The sequence below is a fragment of the Cynoglossus semilaevis genome, chromosome 2 (assembly GCF_000523025.1).
Source record: "Cynoglossus semilaevis isolate Cse_v1.0 chromosome 2, Cse_v1.0, whole genome shotgun sequence".
Classification (NCBI taxonomy): Eukaryota; Metazoa; Chordata; class Actinopteri; order Pleuronectiformes; family Cynoglossidae; genus Cynoglossus; species Cynoglossus semilaevis.
In genome coordinates, this window is record NC_024308.1 from 19,265,422 (window position 1) to 19,270,303 (window position 4,882).

At 38.6% G+C, this 4,882-nt stretch overlaps 1 long non-coding RNA gene across 1 annotated transcript; it reads left to right on the top strand.

Annotated features, from left to right (window-relative positions):
- Positions 1–3,458: 3,458 nt before the first annotated feature.
- Positions 3,459–4,372, top strand: LOC112486758 (uncharacterized). Its single transcript, XR_003049222.1, has 2 exons — positions 3,459–3,571; positions 4,239–4,372. It is a non-coding gene; the product is annotated as an uncharacterized LOC112486758 (long non-coding RNA).
- Positions 4,373–4,882: the final 510 nt, after the last annotated feature.

A 4,882-nucleotide genomic window follows, 5' to 3' on the forward strand; every position in this document is an offset into this window, starting at 1 on the left:
GGGTCATGGGACATGCAGACAACACTCAGACAACCTGTCTGCAACGGCATGCTGGTTCCTCTATACTGCCATCTTTTTTTCCTTCCACATCCCGCGTCCTTACACGGGCTACATCTGATGTGAAATATGGGTGATAGACCTTTGTTTAGTTCAAAGGTTCGTACCTCTTTATTCCTAAGTCCCTTTGTGGATCCACGGGGCCTTGAAATATGTATAACTGTCCCTCTTTCATTCCAGGTCATCTGAGGACGGGCGTATTCAAAGGCTGGAGATTCAGTGGAGAATCGGTTTGAAAATGTGAGCGTCCACGGGTTGTCGTCGTTTCTTAACCCCACTGGTGGACACGTAGCCAGATCTGTGACCTCTGCGACCTGAAAACATCCACCACAGCACTGTAGATCACAGAAGAAGAAAAAGCGTAACCGCCTCCTACTTGTGTTTTGTTGTTTGTTTTAGGTTTTTTTTTTTTTACGGTGGGTTTTGGGTTCGAACAAGCTCAGCTCGACATTTCACCCCTTGCTCCTAAATGTGAAATTAAACCCCCCCCCCCCCATAGGTAAAAATCACGGGATGTTCGCCTTTAGTCTTTGGTATATTTTGATGATTTCAGTATATATAACAATATAAACATGCAACTACGTAACAATTAAATATAGGTGAAAATGTTCGTACTTGTACTATTTGTGACATTCCTTATACATTTGTAAGGTAAATTGAAGTATATCAAGTATAGACACTAAATCAAAAAAATTGAAAAAAAATCAAAAATCACATTTGCACTTATGGATAGGTCAGAATATCGAAAGCTATTTTAAAAAAAAAATAAAATCAATTTCTCAATATCTTGTTTAAAATTTAATTTCATTTAAATTTGAAGGCATCTACAGGGTAAATAACAAACAGGCGTATTTAAAAAAAAAAAAGTACCGTAAAAACACTTATTGTAGTACTACAGAGTTTTCTCAATACCAGATCGATTAGGGTTGGAAGACAGTGTTATATACAGTACTTGCCACAGCTCTGTGGAAAATGCGATGTGCACAGTGACGACACCGGGCCTGAAAATGCTTACAGCGAGTTTTATTTTCTGTTGACCTACTTAAATAAACTACCCATGAGGGCAAGGAGACACTGAACTGTAGTAAGAAAATGCACAGCACTTGCTGACTGGTGTGCAGCTGCTGGTGGTGAAAAGCTTTTACGCAGCACCGGGTCACTGGATCGGCAAGTTTTCGAGTATGGTCATGTATTTGCATCACTGGGTATAATGAAGTATATTTAAGTATCTGTTATAACACAACTGTAGCTCGTTCAGTCTTATAGTTGAACTAACATCGAGCTAGTACACAACTGGCACAACTGGATAGGGGTCGTACCTCCATGGAGGTGTGACATTAACCCTTTCATGCATGACGGTCACTACAGTGGACAGCTATGAAAATGTCATTTTTTATATGATAAGAATAGGTTTTGATGGCAGTGTTGCATATACAGTAAGCCTCTACAGTGGACGCCTGGGAATCACTCAACACTGCTATACAGTGGTCAGCCTTTGCAACTGCAGAATAATTGTGTCAACATTCAAAAAGAAAATTTGGTGTATAAAAACAGAACCAAATCAGTTCTTATTTTTATGTCTAAAAACACATAAAAACACAATAAAATCAAATTAACAAAGTTTTTTTTTTTTTAAGATTATACAGATCAAACCAACACTGACTCACTTCCTCGCTTTTTGGGGGGCTTTAACAGCAGATTTAAATCTCGTGAAATGCATTCCTACTAACTATCTAGATATATATCGTCAGGTATCGTAACAAATAAATAACAAAATACTTTAAATCCAATCCTTGCACTGTCCTTCAGGCATGGCATTGGTTTTAATTTGGCAAAGTGCTGAGCTCGACAGCCGCTAACTATAAGACAATCAGGTCCGAAGGGAGGATGCTGCCAGAAAATGGCAGAGGAACTTGGCATTTCAGCTGAGGTGCCGTAAGTGCTGTGCCTGCTACTCCTATTGTTAGTTCCTCAACTATGACAGTGGATTTTTGGACCATTTCAATTGATATTTGCGCTGAAGTCAACGTGTGTCTTTGAAAATCAATCGGCGACTGTTAGCATTTTCAGAACACTCACCAAGATTAAAAAACAAAAAAAAGATAAATCCACTTACTTTTATCTGAGGAGAAGAAATGTAACAATAATGCTCCTTTCCTTTGATTTTTCCCCTCAGTTTGTAGCACCAATCTCTTGGGTCTAAGAGCCATTCTTGTTTTTGTGTAATTTCCTTTTTTTATTTTCACTTTTTCCCCCCCCGGGTCTGACTTTTCCAACCTCTGTTGTGTTCCTGAGTGAAAATATGAAACAACACTTACTTATTATGGAAAAAACAAAAAAAAACATGATTTTAATGCAAGTACAGTGGAAACTCGAGATATGAGTATTTCGAGATAAGAGCAAAGTAAAGATTTGAGATACGAGCACGCTTACAGACACCGACGCTAGGTGGCCGAGCACTCGGAGCAGCCCACGCTGTCTCACTCGTTCACGTCACGTGTTCGGTGACTTCCGTAAGCATCACTTGATGACCATGATGACCATGGAACTAAAGCATGAAATTGTCGATAAATATGAGCGTGGTGCCCGCTAAAGACAGAACACAAATAAAAAAAAAATTCTAAAAAAACAAAACAAAAACGTAACAAGTTAATTCTAAGTTTATGTAAGTTACGTAGTGTACGTGTAAGGTATGGTACGGAATCAAGTGTCTACGTACTAGCCAACTTTCTTCCCTCCCTTCCTTCTCCTCCTCCTCCTCCCCACATGCCGCCATTAGCCGCTACTGTATCGTCTGTCTGGAAGGTAAGAACTCATAATTAAAACCACATTTTATTATATATGACAGGAATCCTTATATAATATAATCTTTATCATCGTGTTGCTCTTGGTTTTTTTCTTTTATTGAAACTGATTTTTTTTTTACACCAATCAGAGCAAACAACATATTTTTGACATTTGGGGAGAATGCTTTAACTACCCTAAAATATAGTTAAGTCTCTTGAGTCAATCTATGTCAAAAAATTCCAAAACTACTAGAACAGCCGCGAGCGGTCATTCTGACCGCTAGAGTCTAAACCAGGGGTCACCAACCTTTCTGAAACTGAGAGCTACTTCGAGACCACTTAATAATACAGAGAGCTACTTGTCTGATACAGACTTCCCCAACAATGTCATAATAATCAATTCTGGGACATACAATAGCAGACACTCTTCTTACCATCATGTTTGCATACATTTGAATATCACTGCAAGTATAACTTATTCAAAAAGCACAGTAACAGTACAGTTTTTGACCCTCTGACTAGTTTTATTTTTAGAACATACCCTGCGGGCACCTTAGGTAGGCCACGAGGGCTTAGACCCTAGACTCTATAATCGCTCGTGATGCTTGTGTCAAGACTTTGGTGGTTATTTAAAGCGCTTCATTTTATTTTGGAAAGTCAGTGTTGCTTCCTGTGCAGTTGTTCACGGCAGGTGTATTCAGGGTTTAACGGAAGCACATAGCCCATTGGTAAGTTGTTGGTAGCTAAACTATATAATGTATGATTTAATAGTATAATGTGTTGCAGTGTCAAGCTAACCTTGCTAACCCTCGCTCATGATGCTTATGTCAAGACTTTGGTGGTTATTTAAAGCGCTTCATTTTATTTTGGAAAGTCAGTGTTGCTTCCTGTGCAGTTCACGGCAGGTGTATTCCGGGTTTAACGGAAGCACATAGCCCATTGGTAAGTTGTTGGTAGCTAAACTATATAATGTATGATTTAATAGTATAATGTGTTGCACTATCAAGCTACCCTAAAAATGTGATGTTAAAATATGTTTGTTATTTAGCACTCATGGTTGGCGTTAGCTCGCGGTTAGCGCGTTAGCTCGCCGTTGGCACGCTAGCTCCCGCGAGCTCGCGTTAGCATCGCCGCTAGCTCTATTAATATACTTGGTTAACTCTGTTAGCTTTCCAGGTTAGCACTTAGACAAGTCTTTTGTCTATAGCTATTAATGTTGACCAAGACACTGGTTTAGGTTAGAGTGTTTGCTGCTATTTATTACTTTAATTTCATAAGGAAACATTGGACTGGTATGTATTAAACTAGTTAATGTTTGTTTATTGTAAATTTGTTATTTACATTTTCATTAATACTATTGCATGTAACTTGTTATGTTTGGTTCACTCATTTCAGGTTTATGACCTGTGGTTACCTGTGGTCACCTGTGGTCATTTGAACATAAATAAATAAATAAAAGAAGACCAAGGATAAACACGAGTTATAGCTTCAGTGTGCTTCCTGTTGAGCCTTTTCGGAGGGCAAAATTTAAAAAAAATCCGAACAGCTTAACCAATGGAAAGATAAGATGGCTTCATTTTGTTATGCTGTCATATATGTGATTAGAAAATGTTTAACACTGAGAATAACAATAACTACGCTGATGTATAATTATTAACATTGATGTGCCTTTTCGTAATTCGACACAGCCTTGGTTTGGAGTCAACTGTGACTGTTGGCTGCTGCTGCAGACTCACTATCTTTCACTATGAACGAATCACTCTCTGTGAACTAGTGATGTGTCGTTCGCGAGTGATTCGTTCGAGGCAAACTATATTGTCTCCAGTATTTAGTGCATCTCAGTATTTACAACGCCCACGATGGAGCTAAAGCGCCACCTGCTGTAAAACGAATGAAATGATTCGGTCAAGATTCGTTCACGACTCGTTCATTTTTAGCAACCAAATTGCAACACTTGCTGCGAAAAAAAACAACATTTTGACTTACAGTATAATACAGACAAATTAAAGAAAAGTCAGGCAGGGACAGGGTTGATTTTT